Genomic DNA, 20,000 nt, shown 5'->3' on the forward strand with positions numbered 1-20,000 from the left:
TCTATAAAAAAATCTCGCATTGTTCTTGGCTTTTATTTTACCTTATAATTTTCTTCAACAATGCTTCAAGCAAACTACAATCTACTTATATATATATATATATATATATATATATATATATATGATGCCAGCTGAGAATATATCGTCGTGTTGAAGACGTCAACCTTGGTATCAAGGACGACAATGACGACAACTTTGTTAAAATTAATGATATGTTAGCCTTAGAAAATATATTGAACATTCAGGACTCGTGATGAAGATATGGTGTAGAAATGATAATATCAGTAGGTGTCTAACCTGACAACCGCCATCTAGCTATGATTGATGGGTAGTACAACCACTGGCCGTATATCTAGCCAATCTCCTTCCCTACATTTATGGGGTAATCGAGAAAGAATAATGGATGTTTAAGAAGCTGACTATTTCTTCAATATATGCGGCAACAATTTTTATGGCATCGGCATGGCTTCCTTTTGTCAGGACTTTCCCGATGCAGACACAAGGAAACTTATGCTTTCTGTCGCTGATCAAAGATCTTATTGTTATTTATTACAAGTTTGGACGCTTCACTATTGTGTGCAGAATGGTTGAAGGTAGGCAATCTTTGTTTTTTTTTCTATTGTTAAATGTTTTACACTATCGTATCGACTTAATAGCTTTATAATTTTGTCCTTTTATCATGAATATATATAGTAATATTTGGAAAATAACTGTACTTTAGTTAAATTATATTTATTTGCTAGTAATAGATTATTAATTTGTAATGAATTTTCCCTTAATATTTTTAAAAAATAATATACATCAGATTAGTCAAATGCTCCTAATATCTATTCAGCAACTGGCTGTCCTTGGTTTGTTCTGAATGTTGTCATATTGATTATGTTGTGTTCCCTCCTGTTTCAGAATATGATGATGAGTTCTAGGTAAAGATAGAATTTTAGTTCCTACTAGCACATGCACCCAGCGTTGCCCGATATTTTCCGTAACGATAAATTCCTTTTAAAATGAAGTAAAAACAAGAGAAAACAAAAACTAAGCCATGTGCATGAAAGTGTTGTGTTTTTTCTAAAGAGTTCACTTCTTGGTAAGTAAAATAATACCCGAGCTGAGATCGAAACCAAAACGTAAAGACAGTTATTCAAGTACGATAACCATTTTGAGAAATGTCCTCACACACACATTCTTACTCTTATAGATATGTAGATTTATTCGATATAAAGACAAGCTAAAGCGTAGTACTTCACTAGTTGACCGGATATAACTATCGTAGATTATTTTCTACGAGAGAATACGTTTATTCAAATCATATTACAGATTTACATGACATGAGATAATGTATCATTAATAACTTTTCTGAAGTCGGCGGCGATTAAAACTAATTTAATTAATTAAAAATAAAATCTATCTTAGCGATTATACCTGCATTTTGCAAAACATTAAATGATGCACCGAAGCCATCTTGGAAATATTATTTATAGAAATCTTTATTAAATAAATGTGCTTTCTTTTGATAAATATGATTTTTAAACACGTGTCCAGACAATGTTGACAACCTGTAATACTCTGTTGAAAATATTTGAATATATGCTGAATCACAATGTTAAAATAACCAATAAATGTAATTAGATTTGTATATATGGGCCTGGAAGAGAATATTTTTTTTAATGACGCAATGAATAAAAAATGTAAAATTCAATTAAATCAAAAACATGTTAATTTCTTTGGCGTTATTTCTTGCGGGGAATGATAAACGAATAAGGATATTTTATGAAAATATTTTTGCCGAAACATTCAGATACCGACCTACTAAATAAGATGTTACATCCTTTGTTGAGGTGGCTTACTAGTGTCACTAAACCGTATTACATCTAGGAAAGTGTTACTAAAACAGTTCAAATATGAGAAAGCAATACGAAACACTTCGCCTGAAATCATATACGTTTTGTTGTAACATAACAACAGATAAGAAAATAACATTACCGAACACACGAGGACTATTATAAACGTAAAACCTTTTGTTAAACTCAGAAGATCCGGGTTTCACATTAAAATGGGCGGGCTTTTGTGCCGCAACGTATATTTTTCTATGTTGCCATCATTATTCTCAATTGATTTTTGCCAGCGATGAAGGATGAATGTACATGGGTGTTCGCCTTTATAATACGAAGCTCGCTCCAAGGGAAAAGACTCCATTTTTTTTCGACAAAGCTATAAAACGAAACTAATGCTATTATAATAAGCAAACTTTCTATTCTAACGTTCATCCGTGCCCATATTAAAACTTATTCTTATTTTCGCTAAGAGATTAATTATGAATCTCTGTTTTTTCAGCACATGTGTATGACAGGGATTGCTAATTTATAAGCTCACACACCCAATAACTGCAACTGTGAAATGTAGCAGAGGTAAAGCAATCATAAGAAAACAATTTGCAATTCTGTTGTAGGAATCCCTGCGGAATAAATAAATAGGAGACATTAATTTTGGACGGACCCATGTATGATATTGTACAAAGATCTGATTTTGTCATCATTCGTCCACTATTGTAACAAACAACACCGTATAACATAAAAACGATTAATAATTGAATACAGAGACAAGTGCATGTTTATAGTTTATAACACATTTTTCATACAAAAACCATTGCCTTCTATGATAAACATTGTCTCTAGCAATCTTATTATATCAGTTTATGCAAGATGCTCGTAATTCTGATGAAGGGCAGATCATTACACCAAATAAGCATAATGATTGTTTATACAATATAAAATATTTACGATTAAAACATGATTATTAAAATACTGTTGAAAACTATTTTATTTAAATTGGGCATTAGAAAAACAAATGAAAATAACGAGGCCTGATGAACAGTAACATTATTTTTAATGAAACGATAATAAAAATATTACTTAATAATAATAATAATAATAATAATAATAATAATAATAATAATAGCAACAATAATAATAACAATAATAATAATAATAACACTTTGATTAGCACAAAAATAAAATTTTCCATATATTGTTATAAATTAGAGAAAGTGATGAATTTACTTCCGTATATATATATATATATATATATATATATATATATATATATATATATATATATATATATATATACATCCATGTATATGCGTTTATTCCTAGATATGCGATTTAAACTACTAAGGGAAGCGATTACACATGAACAAATCAGATAAAGTGTCCATTTAGAAGCTCGATAGAGCGATAAATATTTTCATTCAGTATATAAAGCTATCGGGATTTATACACATGTATTTACTCATTTCAGAAATAACATTTTGAAAATGAGTAAATATTTGTCTATATATCTCTTATAACGTGACACACCCACACCCACACACACATTATATATATATATATATATATATATATATATATATATATATACATATATTAACGCATCATAGCATCGTTTTTGTATTATAATCGACATATCACATTTTATATTAATCAACATATTTGTTTTAAGAAAAACACGGGCTATATTTTACTCTTTTTGGAAAAAGTATTATAGCCAATACATCGATTTGTAAAAAGAAATCCTTTTAAATAATGTTTTTAAAATGGGTGTAGTTGGAGCTTACTTAAAATAATGTGTTGTATTTAAATATGTATAAACATATTTGATTCAAGGAAATATTTATACTTATGTATGTCTTTATAAGTGTTATATCAGAGAACAATTTTTTAGCGTTTATATGTTTTTTTAATAACACGTCTGATAATAGTGTGATGTATTTATGATTTATAATCAGGAAAATAATGTTGAAAATTTCCTGAAATTTTAAAGATTTTTTTATAATATAAATTAATTATAGACTTGTTAACCCACGGCTGATATAGCTAATATGCGGCAGGTAAATTACATGTAAAAAGATAAAATTGTTTTTTGAAAACAACTAAGAAAGCAAACATAAGTCCCAATAGCCTGTTTTAAATCAGCTGGTAAAAATCGATGATTACAAAAGGAGACACACATTTAATCACAACGATTGCATAAATAAATTATGTCAAATGTAAATATAGCCAAACTAAAATAATCTGAATAAAAATAGAATTTGTATTTTTTTAAATAATTATTTATCGATTTTAAACATTTATTGTATAAGCATAACTATCGAAGGACATCTATAGGAGGAAAATAGCTTGAAAATGAATATCTTTGAAATTTAGTAATAAGACAACATCAGATTTGTTGAATATAATGTGGGTAAAATTTTAGAAACAAGATAAAGGTGTCTATATTCTCTATTAAACGATATAACATCCTATGATCTCACTTTAACTATCGGTTTCAGTTGCGTACGCAAGTGACTTTTACACAAAATACACTTCTAAACTCATGTAGATTATCTACATTTTTATTCCTATATTTATATTCAAACACCAACCAAACACGCATGCACACAAATACTGGCTGACACACAGATACGTGCATGTATACACAGACATTATAGAAAAGAAAAGACACCCATAGAAACAGTTCATGTAAAGAAACATATAATTTACAGGGTGGCCGAAAAGTCCCAGGACACTATTTTTAATATTTTAATGCTGTTAAATATGATTGATTTTAATATTCTAATGTTGTTAAAACAATTTATTTCATTTATTTTTTCAGGTTATGACTGACATCAGTGTATTTACTGTTTGTTTCATTAAAAAAATACTGGGTTTTATTAAAAATACATGTATAGTGTCCTGGGACTTTTCGGCCACCCTGTATATGATAGAAACCTTAGTAAATCGTAAAACATTTAATAATTAATACTTGGTTGACATTCCCTTTGCTGTTTTTCATGCTAGGACCCTTCAGGATAAGGAATTGATCAGTTAATGAATATCATCTTGAGGAATTTCATGGCAGAAAATCTTAGAAACCAAGCCATAAAGGTGACCTTCTTTTCTACTTGCGAATGTATCGGTTTAATATACCCCCCAAAGTTTTCTATTGGGTTCTTATCCGAGGATAGATTTTGTTATGGAAGTTATGCAATTCCATTTTGGCTCAACTAATAGTGTGCCTCCCTAGCAGCGTGACAATGGAGTTCCGTCTTCAATTAATAGAAAGTTAACTTTGTTCATTTTACCACTTGATACTATTAGTAATACTATTTCATGTAATATTGAAACACATTATGCAGAGTTGATGTTTTTTCACACTCACCCAGGTCTTAGCAACCGTCACTTCAAATTGCATCTTATACCATAAGCGAGAAACCGCCATTTATCTAGCACTGGCTGCAGTTTTTTATGTTAAACATTATCTGAGGAAACTTCCACACAAATACTATGTCACAATCGAAAGATAATACAACTCGTTACACCTCCGTGATCCAAACGCTCATAGGTCTCTCCACCATCTCATGTGTTCAATATTTTTTTGTGCTTGATATTAGCAGGACGAAGAAGAAGTTTTCTTCTCGAAGCTCTACCATGTTAACTCAGCTTTTAAAGATACCTGAGAGAAGATTGTGGCCTAACGCCAGCCTGTGTTACGATGCCAGAGACTCTGCTCTGAAGGTCGTCCTTAACATTTCTGTTCACAAGACGCAGGGTTCTTGTAGAGAACCTCAGGCAACCTGGATGTTGATCTTTTCACTCTTTGCTTTCTCTTGTTAATTGTATGATCACTTTATTAAAAGTAAAAAGGGGTCTGGAAAGATTTTCTGCTATTTTGCGTTGACTAATACAACTTCATGTTGATCCACGGTTCCTTTTCATAGAAATTGTGATAACTCTGACGCTCTTTTGGTTCGTGACATGCATCGATGTTGTTAGAACAAATTTTAAAGGGATACGAATAGTTATTTCAACACTATTCTTATCTGTAAATATACATAGTATTTACTAATCTTAAAAAAAATATTTATCTTAGTGTCTATTCTTTTCTGTGATGTCCGGTAATATATATATATATATATATATATATATATATATATATATATATATATATATATATACTAGCAAAAGTACCCGTCGTTTACTGGCTTCAAAAACAGCCTACAGAAAATGGACTATGATTTATGAAAGTATGATAGGTTGTGTAAAAGAAGGGTTGTAATGAGAATTTGGGATCTCAAAACCAAAGAAAATATGATGAAAGAAAAATAAAATAGATAACACCCATAATTTATTATACCCTACCTGTTCACACTGAAACCCTTATCATAATATTCTGTGGATCTATATTAAAAACCTTGTTAAAATTTTTGACATATTTCCATTCTATGGAGGTCAGGCGCGAACGAACACACCATACTTTTATTATATCATATTTTTTCAAACTGAAACCTAATTATCAAAGTATACTTACGCAGATAGATATGAAAAGTATTTCAAGTTTGTGCCTATTTCCATTCTATGGGGGCCATGCACGAACGCAGACCCCACAATATTATTATACCATCCCTATTTAAGTTAAAAAAAATAATTATCAAAGTATTATTATGTACATCTATATCAACAACACATATAAACGTTATTTTTTAATTTTTAATTTTTTTTTATTTCCATACTTTGTGGACCAGGCCCAAACGCAGACCCCACAAGTTTAATGAACTACTGTTCTCCCAGATCAAACATACCCATTCCTGTGTCCCGATACATCTTCTACCATTATATGTGATCAGTTTTTTTTTTAAGTAGTTAACCATATAGGAGCCTATTCGTGAACAGACACACACATACACACAGACATTCAGCTTTATACTATAAGATATATATATATATATATATATATATATATATATATATATATATATATATATATATATGGGTGTAAGTGTGTAAAGACTAAGTCAGATTCAAAACTCCGATATTTGTCTAAAGCAAGTCCCATGCATATAATCAACTTCGATTGTTGATATTGTTCATAAACCTTACACATCTTTCAAGCTACAATTAATCACATGAGTTTAACTTTAATTAGTTGTCATTGATGAGAATGGGACGATACCTACTGATTGGCAGCAGTGATAAATTATTTTAATCAGTACACACGTTTTCTACCAATATCTGAAAGGAGTATGTAAGTTGTGACCCCTAAAATATTTTGAGATTTACTTTAAACTCGATTCTTTAAATAACTTTAATCATTTATAATAGCCGTACGATCCCAAGCACGTGTTTATATAAAACACAGCAAAAAAGCTAAGTATTTCAAACACTTGACCTAATTTTAACGAGATATGTGCACAAATATTGTGCTAACGAGCTATGTACAAGTTAATCATCCTTCTTTTTTCTCTCAAATAGACTCTTAGTACGAGGAAAATCTATCGCCATTTTCCCACTAAAAATACCAATGAATCTTATATGATGTACAACTCCTTGTTTTTTAGGAGATTATAAAATGCATTGTGGAGGTGTTTTCGACAGCTCGGTAGTACCTGCTTTTATTCTATCTCTCCGTTCATATTTATAATGAGTGACTCTACTAAGAAAAGGAGAGGAAACAACTGCATACTAGTTGGCCATTTTTCTGAGCAGTCGTTTTTTAAGTAGTTATTTTCTCTTCCTATTTTTGTCCCCGTGGCTATGTCAGTAAAAAGCGCGCTAGAAGTAAACGTTTTACCTACGCTGTTTTCCGGCTCATACTCAGTGGTACGGACCTTATATTAACCTCTAAGCAGCTTGTCCTATCCGCAGGTGTTAAGTACTGGGACTTCTGTATTCCCATTTGGTAAAAGGAGTCTGGATCATGCAGTAGCTTCTGGTGGGGACTCTTGATGCTATATAATGGGTAATGCTACGCTTTTACACCAAAAAATCATTATTCATTTTTGTTTTTTTACCTATTCTACTCTGCTCTAATTATTTGCAGACTATTCCACGTATCTTCGTTCTCAACAATGAAAGATCTAAAGAAATTAAAAGATTGTACCGTGAACTCCAATTACCTACATAAATTCTACTGCCAGATCTCCTTTTCCAAAATCAGATGTCTACGTTTCAAACTTTACAAAAATATCTATATAATTACAGGAGACTAAACCAGACCCCTTGTTCTTGTGCGAAACTGGCATTGGGCCGACTGTTTCCTTAGATGAGTTCGCGATTAAGAAATACCCAAGACAGTCATGGGTATAAAATATCTGCCTACACAAGAGATGACTGTTAATGTCGTGAAAACATATATATAAAAGATCATAAATTGATATATATATGCTTTCGATTAGTTCTTGCTCACAACACCGCATTCATCTCTGCCTTCTATCGCTCTTATTATCACGAAATTATTATCATTGAGAGTATCTCTGAGAAGATTGACCACCTTCTGCATGTTCATTGTTTGGTTAACATTCATATATGTGGAGATTTCCCTATTCAGAATGATGAATAGCTTACCGAATTATGGGATGTACTGTCATGTTTTATCCATTGTTATGATCTAACACTAATTGTTCACAACCCCCCCAAAGGCTCGACATTAACGGACAGTATGGTAGTCTTCAATATCTCTTCCTTTCAACTTCTGAGTATTGTCCGATAACTCGGCTGTCTTTATTGATAAAACAAAATGTAATAGGTCCTAACATGTACCTCTCTGTGGCTGATTTTTGGACATTTATATCAGACTAGCTTGCGTTTCCGGCGTTACCCGGGTGTTTGGAGGTGTGTATTCAGAAAAAAGTGGTAGTAGGCAGGCAGCCTACCGAGGAGAAGGAAAAAACAACGTAAAAAAGAAAAGTGAAGTCTATGCTGTTGCGCCCATCGCCAAACCGCAATGACGAATGTTATAATGAAAGCTTCTTAATCGAAAAAAATGGGGATAACTATCGAAAATATCGGCGAAAATAGAGATCCCTTCCTGTAGAAAAGTGCCTACTTGCGGGTGAAAGAAATACAAATTCTTAGCAAAGTTTTCGATATTTGTCGTTCGAATCGTCGAGCTTGAAAACAGAAGTTTTAGGCAGACATACATACATACATACATTTAAACAGACATTTGAGATTTATATTATAGATGTACCTCTGCATTCCATGTGAAAACGGAAGGTACACTATTTATAATCAGACCTGAAGGAATTGTTGGTTTTCAGTATAGACCGTTTCATAGCGTCAAAGATATTCCACCAAATGTCTAACAGCCAACCGTATTTTACTCAAGAATTTGCCATTGCGAAATAACTATTATTTTTATTGCTTTTCTACGAAATAGATGTTATGAAATAAATAAATATATATATACATTTAGGACAACGAACAGGCACTGTAAAAGAAAAATAAGGAATGAGAGGTATACGGGTGATCGGTTCATCCAGTTAAAATAGCTTTTCGCAAATAACAGACAGGGTCTTGAACAGAGACGGGGCCTCTATCCCGACCACCATAAATGCAGCTTATGTTATTGTGCCAGCATCTTACAAAACAAAATTATTTTACAAAAACTTTGCAGCACATTAGATCCTGTGTTACCAGGGTTGCCTACCTAATAACTTCTCACATGACTGAAAACACGCTATGTGACATAAAATAACTGTGCGTGATGTCAACAACCTTGATTCCAGTTAAGCAACTGGCAGTGGCGACATTCCAATCATAGTGTTGAAAAAGACTTAACCGGAACTAGATTCCTATTACAAAACTATCTAAGCTCTAAGGGGAAAGGTTTCCCAACACTATGTAAAACTTTATCAGCCTGTTCCATATTTAAAATTATGGACACCGGCGATCTGCCACTCGATACAGACCGCTTGACTTGTCTGTCATGAGTAAGTTGCTGCAATCTGTTGTCAATAGAAAAGTGGTTGACTACTTCATAAAAATAACCTACTCAGTGATATGCAACATCGGTTCCGTTCTGCTAAATCCACAGCTGATATGCTCTAACATAACATATAAGTCGTAACACATATGGTTAGCGAATCGCTCAATGAAGGCCCTGTGTCTGGAGCAATAGACATCGACGATTTTCGATATAGTATAGAATAAATACCTACTTCTCAATAGTTTCCAGCAAATAAATAGCTGGAAATATCCTCTGAATTTTTGAATCTTTTCTCTTTGATACGCTCATACAAGTAGTCGTCGAGGGGCAGACATCTGAACCTTATAATATCAACGTTGGTCCAACTCTCTGATCGTCATTAATGATCTTCCAAATGGCATCCTTGCATCATTCATGCACATTTATTCAGACGACACAACAATATATGGAAACTCTTCAATAACCAGCAATGACCAAGATCTTTCTGATTTTGAGCACATTGTAGAATGGGTAAAATGTTGCTGATTAATTTGAATACAGCTAAAACAAGATTCTCTATTCTCATCAGAATCGTTATGAGCCTAATCACACCCCAATTAATATGAATGACTCTCCTCTTGAGAAGCACCATGTTTTGACAAATTTCTGAGACTGACATTAACTTCTGATCTGGAATCAAACAAATAAATTAAATCTGTTGCCAAGATCGCTGGAAAATAGTTTAATTATTCTACCGCTCCAGTAGGTATCTCATTGCCGATACAAGCCTTGATTTGTATAAGAGCTACGTACGTCCTAAGATAGAGAACAGTTACCACATCTGGGCAGGTGCTGCTGGGCTCGCCCTAACCTATAATGACACAGTTGTCTCTTCTTGCAAACTCTTTCTGGTAGAAGAAAAGTTGTGAGCCTGTCTTCGGTTTATCATTATTTCCATCTAAAATAATCAAATCCTACCCAATTTACATCATTAATTATTGATGAACAGGCACCGTACATTAATGTATCTTTATCCTCCTTGATACGTGGTGAGCTCCATTGTAAAACAAAACAAGTGAAGCATGCATGGTCCCCCGTGCGTGTGCAGTGAACGAAACATAAAAAATTACTAAGCTCAGCATCCCCTCCGATTAAGCCCGAAAAGTCTCCAAGGGACGTTAAATCCTGGTAAAAATGAACAAACGGTGCAGTTTTAGGTCTTAACATATGTAAATTTGCGTTTTACATCATGCGGAAAAAAGAAATGACATCCCCCACCCGATTTAGCCCCTAAATTCCCCCAGGCCTTAACATGTTTTAATTTGAGTTCAGCACCATACAAAACTGCTAAATAGACATACACTAAAAATTCAGAAAAATATGGTAAAATAGTCCCCAAAATTGAGTGTTTTTATTAGCTCTAAAAGATCCTCTGGGACACACCCAAGAAATATCGCGAAGTATAGACGAACAAAATTATATGGAAATCAGTTAGTTGAAACTTTTCAGAAAGTTTTATGAAAATCCAAGGCATCAATTTTTATTAATAAGCAAAAAAGTCTCAATTTTAGCTATTTTAACTCATAAGACACCTCTAGGGGGGTAACCAGAGTTTTCCCGGAAAATCCGTTCTTTTAATTTTTTTATTCACATCATGTTTAATGTTTGTGCTAAATTTAAAAAAAAAATTCAAAGGCGTAGTTATTGAGTAAAGTGAAGACAGACGAACAGACTTTTAATAAACACAAACGTGTCAATTTAAACCATTTTAACTCGAAAAGCACAGTTCGGGTGAGTAACAGCAGTTTTCCCGGAAAATTCGTTCTGCTAGGTTTTATACATATCATGTTTAATATTTGTGCAAAATTTTTAACAATTCCAAGTATTGAGAAAAATACTAACAGACGAACGGAGGAAGGAACGAACAGATAAAGATGAATTTACACGTTCACCCTCCTTTTGTGTGTGTGTGGGGGGGCAAAAATAAAACATTTCAGTCACGCAAACTTTAATTAAACTTGGATATACGATTAAAAAATAGCGCGGGTCAGTAAGTGCATTAGCACCGTAATATTTTACAAAGCCTTTTGCATCTCTATCAACAGACCTCAGAGCTATATCATCATAAACGGTCACCCATCTAAAGCTGATCGGATTAAACTTTGCCTAACCTTAGCACTTCAACTAGATCAATGCTTTTTCAATCGTAATACGGCTGAAAGTCGGTAATGATTTGCATCACAATTAGTGCCGGCTAAGGCAAAGATTGGGGTTTACTGTGGGAATCTCTAATACGTCAAAAAAGAACTCTGGACTTGAACAAAAAGATTTTCTCAAGAACGGATGAAGAATAGAAAAGACGTTAGACGTTCACATATACATTCATTATTAAACGTGTAGATTTCAGGAGGAGTTTAATTAATTTGATATAGCATGTTGCTATGTTTCAGAAAAGACGATCTTATCCCATAAAAGTTAAAGAGTAGATTAATACATGTGTGTCTATCGGTGCGTAAATATTAACCGATAAACCACGTGTCACGTAACAAGGAAATCAACAGAAAATAGAATTCATACCATATGGATGGCTTATAAAGAGTAAATTATTTGTTTAGGTGGATAGATAACGCGTACAGTAATTGGCAAGTTGAAATTCATTTTATCTTGCGGCTATTTCTATCAGTTTGCACATGGGTAAACCTCCCTGTTAAAGCTCGCTATGCCTCCTTTTTGTCTAGAAACTACTCTCGGATCGTCTGGTCCTTTTCCGAGGGTTGTTACATGGAGTCATGTATGCTGAAAACGAATATAAATGTCGCAGGCAGAAAGAAAAAAACAAACACGTGAAATTCTATTCTACGAGGATTAATTCATGAATGTATGTACAATGTTTTTACAAATATCGTTCAGTCCTTAGTAAGTTTTTCAAAGTCTCAAACATTCTTCACAGACAGCGTCAAACAGGCGGCGGAGGAGGATTAACTTCCCCAGGGAATGGCGGGGTCCTTCAATCTCTTGCTGGACTGCTTCAAAACTCCTTCGGAAACTGTCTAATTTCACGCGACATTTGTATTAATAGTGGTGCATGTGGAAGTCTCCCCAGCCAATCAGACCACGCAACGAAATCGAGAAAACCCCAGTTTTGCGGGTGTGAAATTCACCAATTTTGCGATCTGATATTTACTGACATATTAAATTCTCATGACCCTTTAAGGTCATCTCTGTCAGTCCGACATCTGGCTTTTGAGTTCGCCAAGTCTTCACAGATACACCAGCTTGATCACGCCCATCCCCGGAACAAAGCTAAGAAAATCCCGTCTGTCAGCATACAACTATTTACAAAATGTCAAACACCTTTTTCTCACAAAGGCTGTTGAAACAACCAATTTAGTTTCACTAAAATTACTCCGTATCCTCATGGATAGTCGAAATAATAAAGAAAAACTACAGGAAGCTTGTTACGCCCCCTAATTAATCGAATTCCTTTCGATATTTCAAAACACGTTCCCACAATACACTCTTTTCCACTCCGCGTGACACACACACTCGTGCAGACAACGACCTCACTTCCAATATAAACAATGTCTCTTTATGGACGGTAAATAAAAAAGACACACGAGGGCTATCCACGCGCCCCCAGCGTTCTCCCAGGCGGTATGTCCGAATGGATCCATATCCAGAAATTCACAACGAAGTCACGCCAAGATCAGCAAACTTCAATCATTACTGATTCTTACTCCGAAAATTCAACTTAAATTTCAACCAGAATTCATTTCAACTAACGAAAAAAAATGATATTACTAAAATGCGTAATATTTAACGACCTCGTAGGTTGCGCCCTCCAAGGAGACTCAGTTAATGCCTAGTTATCGCACGAGAAAGTCTGTCTTTTTTCTTCATTAATATCTCCAGGTGCAAACATCACACACTTGATTTACTCGCAATGGGGAAATCCATCTAAAGAATATAATGTATGTACCACACTTCACTCAGTGATATTAATAATTATTTCCAATTGTTTTCATTCAGTTTTGCGGAGTCTTTTACCCTTATTTCGCAATCAAAAATCCTTCCTGACTGCGGCAAAATTTTAATTCCTCCAAAAGTTAGTTCAATCGCCGAAATTAATTCTTCTAATTATTCCCAAGTTAACTCAACTAAAATTTGTTCAATTTAATACACGAAATCCTTCCAGACTGAGGTAACAAAAATATTGTTTCTCAAAAGTCAATTCAACCTTCAAAAGATATGTCTACAATTATTCTCGTTTGAATACATAAAAATACAACTATAAAATGTTTAATTCTAAACAACAGCGATTAATATTGATTAATGCATATTAACTCCGAAAAACTGGTTCATCAGGTTTCACAAACTGCTTAAAATAGTATTCTCGCCCTTTAAAAAAAAAACAACAAACTTTTTTTCAACCAAATACAATCATCGGACTTCTTCCCTCACAATTTAACATTGGGATTAAAGTAAAAAATCATTATCATCAGAGCTAAATCGCTCTCGACAGAAATCAACTAATAGTCACTTTAAAATAAGTGAACAAAACTCTACCCTCGTATTAAGCTATTCTCGAGTAAGTGTACTTATTTTCCCTTCTGGTCTCGTTCCCCAGGTGGCAGTGTTCATTTAACCTCAACCTAAACTTTCTTGTAACATCAACCAGAATCAAGCCAGTCTTCCGACCCTCCAGGAATTTTTTGTGAGGTACCGGGTTGTTTCTTGATGTCTTTGTCACTCAACATCGTCGAGAGGGCTGCTAAGGTATTCGCTCCTTTATCGTACAAAGTTCATTCCATCCTGACCTCTGACACCAACACTATAGTTCCCTTACGCTATGCACTTCCCCTCCTAGTTGTTATAATGCCCGCGTCTTTTAATCCCTTCTACGTCTTAGCTAGACATTCTCAAAATTCCGTTATTTATCTTATCATTAGTATTGATTATCTCTCTACGCCACCATAATACACAACATTCAAATATACACAATATCAATTACTTCAACAAGAGAGAAAAATTACAAACGACAAAAGAATAAGAAATAAAAAACAATTATGCAATCACCAACAAATTTTGAACAAAAACCAATAAAACCTTTTTTCTGTTTCTCTTTTTCCGTTCAAGCTGTTAATTAAATATAGACAAAATTATAAGAGTCATTTAAGCGTCAATTGGATTGAAATCGATTGTTTTAGTATTTACAAAAACAGTAAAACTTTCTCTTTCTTTTCTATCAAGCCTTTTAATTCAATAAAAAGAAAATATATAAGATGACTCAATCCCTTAAAAAACGTTCAAACAACAGTAATTGGTCAGTTTAATTAAGTTTTTTTTATTAAACACACTCCCAATTTCTCTCTGATTTTTAATAATCTAACTATGACTTGTCGCTCATGACGACGACGATTCGTCTTACTCCCTTAGATTTACTAGCATATGACTATGTGTACTAATATTATGTTAAATTCACAGCGACAAGCAAAAACACGCTTCCTGACGCTCCTTCTCTGATTATATATGTTAATTTCACAGCGACAAAACAAAAACATGCTCTCTCCCTCTCTCTCTCTTTCTTTTTCTCAATATAATCTTTCTTGCTCTCTCTCTCCGTCTCTCTCTTCCTCTCTCTCTCTCTCTCTCTAACAAGACAACTGCACAAACGACAACAGAGAGAAAGAAAGGCTCGGCTTCTCTCGATTCTGTTGTCTTTTCTTCGTATTTTTCCACGCCGCTGATCTTCCGTGTGCACTTGCAATGAGGCTATCCTTTCCTTCTTTTTCTTTAAAAGTCTTTCCTTTTCTACCTCTTTTTTCCAACCGGCCGTTTCTTTTCTTAAGTTTAAAAAAAAATGTGTTTTTCCTAAGGTTTTGTTTCAACCGGGCGTTTTTCTATATATTTCAGTTCTGTCTTTCTTTTTTTTCAAATGTCTCCGTCTGTCTGTGCCATTCTTATTACGTCTTTTCTCTTGAGTTCGTCGTGGAAATACTCTTTTTTTTCTTTTCTTTCTTTGTTTTTTGTCCGTGGTAACAAAAATAATAAGAAATATCACATCTCACCCTTTTTTTCGAGTCGATATCTTAGTCGCGGTCACCAATAATGTAAGATTATTATCTTTCTCTTCTTCATCGTGGAAAGATGTCTTCTCTCTTTTCCGTGGTAACCAAACTGCGTCTATCCTGGTTACGGCACCAATAATGTAACCCCTCCCTTATGAAGTTCGCTAGGACCCCTTTTTGTCTGGAAACTCAGCTCGGATCGTCTAGTTCTTCTCTGAGTGTTGTTACATTGAGTCCTGTATGCTGAAAGCGAATATAAAAGCGAATATAAAAGCCGCAGGCAGAAAGTAAATTTTCTGCTTCCCACCTGATTACAACTTGGATGTCTTCAAGTCCAACGTTAACCAATTCCTAATGAACCGCCCCCACTAAACACTAAACACTTCATGAAATCTCCTCACTAACATACTGTACTTGCAATAGCCCTTATCTCTGAGTGGCTTCCGGGCCTTGAAAAGTTGTGGCCATCGTGTAAAAAAAGAAAAACAGACATGAAATTCTATTCTACGAGGATTAATTCACGAAATTATGTACAATGTGTTTACAAATATCGTTCAGTTCTTTAGTATGTTTTTCAAAGCCTTAAATATTCTTCACAGATAGCGTCAGACGGGCAGAGGAGTCAGAGGCAGGCCCTTAGGGAATGGCGGGTTACTTGGAGTTTCACGCACAAACTCTTGCTGGACTGCTTCGAAACTCCTTTAGAAACAGTCTCATTTAGAGCGACATTCGTATTAATAGCGATGCATGTGTGCGGGGGTGGAAGTCTCCCCAACCAATCAGATCACGCCAGTAAATCGAGAAAACCCCAGTTTTGCGGGTGTGAAATTCACCAATTTTTCGATCTGAGATTTACAGACATATTTAATTCTCATGACTCCTTAAGGTCCTTCTTGTCAGTCTGACATCTGGCTTTTGAGTTCGCCAAGGCAAGACAGTGTTATGTTATTGTTCTAAGTTCCTGTCATCAACTTTAAATGCAAAATATATTTCTGACTTTCAAACAATGAAATAAAATATATATTTATATTCTCTATTCCAAATCCTCGGGATAACTGTCGTTACAGGGGATCGATTAAAGCTATCTTAGCATAGTTATTCGACCCTCCGAACCCCCTTGGGGGATCTACAGCTCCCTAATGAGGGCAGATCGCTTCCTCAGGTTGATTACGTCACAAACTAATCATGACTTTAAATGGTTTTATATTATCACATTTTAATCTATCTCTCTGGTTTCCTCAAACGCTAGTGAACGCAGCTGGAACGTTGGCTTTTTGGCTATGATTCTGTCTGGTGGCATCCAAGTCATTTGTTTTTTTTACATCTTTTGAAATCAGTAATCTCTCTCATATATATATATATATATATATATATATATATATATATATATATATATATATATATATATATATATATATATAAAGAATTCGCCCTTTAATAAGAAATACGTGATCTGTATTAATTTTTATATATTTCAATAATCTTAATGATTATATAATTTAGTAGAATTTTCGTTGGCATTCAAATCATTTTTTCAAATAATAATTTACAAATAATTCTAAACTGTGACAGCAAGTCTCCTATTAAAATTCGAGCTAACCAGCGGAATATGCACATCTTTTGAGACTGACTGGCGTCATCAAAAGCAACAGTTCTTTTTCTTCTCTCCATGCGGATTTAATCAACAAAGACTGTAACATCAAATATGAAGAGAACACATACGAATAAAAAATTAAATAAAAACAATATTCTTTGATAAGAATATATTAACACTGAATATCTCAGACACAAAAAAATGATTTTCTCATTTAATAATATTTTCCTTCGCATTTTGTAGTTTTCAAATAATTTTAATTTACCTACGAAATGTCTTTTAAGATGTGGCACCAAGTCTCGCATATTTAAGCGTATTTTACGACGTACAAGGTCAGGCGCTTCCTTACAAGTTGGCCAATAAGAGTTAGACATTCATTCTGGTGGCAGATAATGGGTGGTGTAAGCAGGAAAACACGTACGCAAGCAGCGTGCAGAAATTGCAAGTTTTTATCATATTACAGAGTTCAGGAAAGCCATGAAGATGTCATTAACAGATATCACAATAGTGTGCTTTAAGTGTGACTCAATAAGAAAAATGTTGTCACCGTGTGAAGAGGTCGGCGACTTCCGTTTACTTTCCACCCGACGTATAAAAAATACGATTAAAACTATATGAGACACGAACACAAAGACAGATAGAACTCTTCTTTGTTCTCCAAATTCACATCCAATGTGTAATTAAAAAGAAACACCTCATGACCTGATATTAACCGAAGAAGGTAAGATCTTCGTTTTTTATTCCATTGTAAATAAAAAAAAAAAAGTCATATGCATACGAATTTAGAAAAATGTCGAAAACATTTTAATAAATGTTAAAATTATATCTGTTTAGTATTATTCAACATACGCCGCCTGGCGGTTAAAACCATTAAAATTGATTTTATTATTTAAATGTAAGTATAAAAAATATATTACTGAAAAAATATTATCATGTGCTTGTGTTGCGATTTCCCCTATATAAATAATTCGAATGTTGAATGTGATGAATTCAATGTTACAGATAAGTGTTTTATGTGTTATCTATATATTAATAAGATAACGTGTGTATTATTTTCTGTGTCACGCTTACATCCCGGTCCTTTACTTGTTACGTGCTTCCATTTCCTGTCATAAATAAATTTACCAAGACTTCTTCATAAGTTTTGGTTTCGATTTCGATTATAGTTGATGACACTGAAGTCATCTATTTTTTTATAAATAATTTTTACCAAGAATTGTTCCCCGTTGGTTGTAGAAAAGTATCAGGCAATTTTTCTTAAATTCCACAAAAAATTAGTCCATGAATCTGTAAGTGTTCTTATGTAAAATTTTCCGTGACTGACTTGGCAAAAGCTAAATTAAAGAAGTAACAGTTCCATGTTGACCAAAGTAAACACACTCATACGACCTAACATCACATGTGCATTTAAGATTATTTATAACCTTAACAGCACACCTAGAAACGCGCTGCGAATTTAATTAGCTGTAAGTTCTTTGAAAATACACATGCGCGTACGAAATCAATGTTTTTTTTTTGTAAGAAAACAAAAGTACCATAATACCTAACATTGGAATTTTAAAATTTAATTAAAACCAGAAGAGTTAAAACATGTATAAAATAAAGAACAAATTCTTTACAATACAATGCAGATGGAGATGTTTTGTAAGCAACGTCGCTGTAGGAAGGTGTGTGTACCTTCTTCCCAGTGTACAACGATGGGTCCCCGACTAGAGCAGGAAATCAATAGATTTCTTTAAAACATAAGTAGGGCTACCCGGCGTTGCTCGGGACCGTATAAACAATGAAAAAAACAAAAGCAGATATTGAACATATGTTTTATTCTTAGGGGAGAGGAATCTTTCATCTCCATGTATTATTTGTTTTATCTAACTTAGGACTGGTATTGTTCATGTTTTATCCCTAGCATAGGTAATTTACAGCATGTATATGAAATTGTTTTACCTTAGGGAGAAGAGAACAGCATAATGTGTCTATATTACATCCCTTTGGAAGTGTAGAACATAAACTAATCCTCGTTCAATTTCCTGATGCATCAAATCTCCCTGCTCCGTGTGTATATATATATATATATATATATATATATATATATATATATATATATATATATATATATATATATATATATATAAACAAACAGATAGATAGATAGACAGACAGATAGATCGATAGAGAAAGAAAGAGAGATATATGTGTGCGTGTGTGTGGATGTAATCATGTGTATAAAAAGTTATATATGCTTATCATGCAACATATATATAATGCATATATTTTGTTGGCGCATTTCCTTTAACTGCACCTTATATATTTAGTAAAGTAGTAGAACTATACAAACATATAAAACGAATGGCAAGTAAACAATAATACGATATGTCACTTATTATTTCGCAATTCACAGACACACACATATATATATAATTATATATGTATATATATATATATATATAAATGTGTATGTATATATGTATTAACAAACATGATATATTTAGAAAAAATGATATATATATATATACATACATAATACATACAATAAAAATGTATAATAAATATATAATTCATACGTTACTTTTATAATGTTTCTATATTTTTCAATTATTTTATTCTTTTACACTTTTACA

At 33.3% G+C, this 20,000-nt stretch overlaps 1 protein-coding gene across 4 annotated transcripts in view; it reads left to right on the forward strand.

Annotated features, from left to right (window-relative positions):
- The window catches only part of LOC145284535 (QRFP-like peptide receptor), an 829,491-nt gene that overhangs the window by 553,682 nt on the left and 255,809 nt on the right, over window positions 1-20,000 (forward strand). Inside the window, exon 1 of one of the 4 annotated variants that reach the window (XM_080133434.1) lies at window positions 483-593. The exons of 2 other annotated variants lie outside the window; for them this stretch is intronic. The gene's annotated coding sequence lies outside the window, so the exon portion shown is untranslated. Of the gene's footprint in view, window positions 1-482; window positions 594-17,778; window positions 18,104-20,000 lie in introns of those variants that run through there. One more of the 4 variants, XM_080133432.1, reaches the window with a different exon arrangement.

This window comes from Euprymna scolopes, chromosome 9 (assembly GCF_053919585.1).
Source record: "Euprymna scolopes isolate OS-2025 chromosome 9, ASM5391958v1, whole genome shotgun sequence".
Lineage (NCBI taxonomy): Eukaryota > Metazoa > Mollusca > Cephalopoda > Sepiida > Sepiolidae > Euprymna > Euprymna scolopes.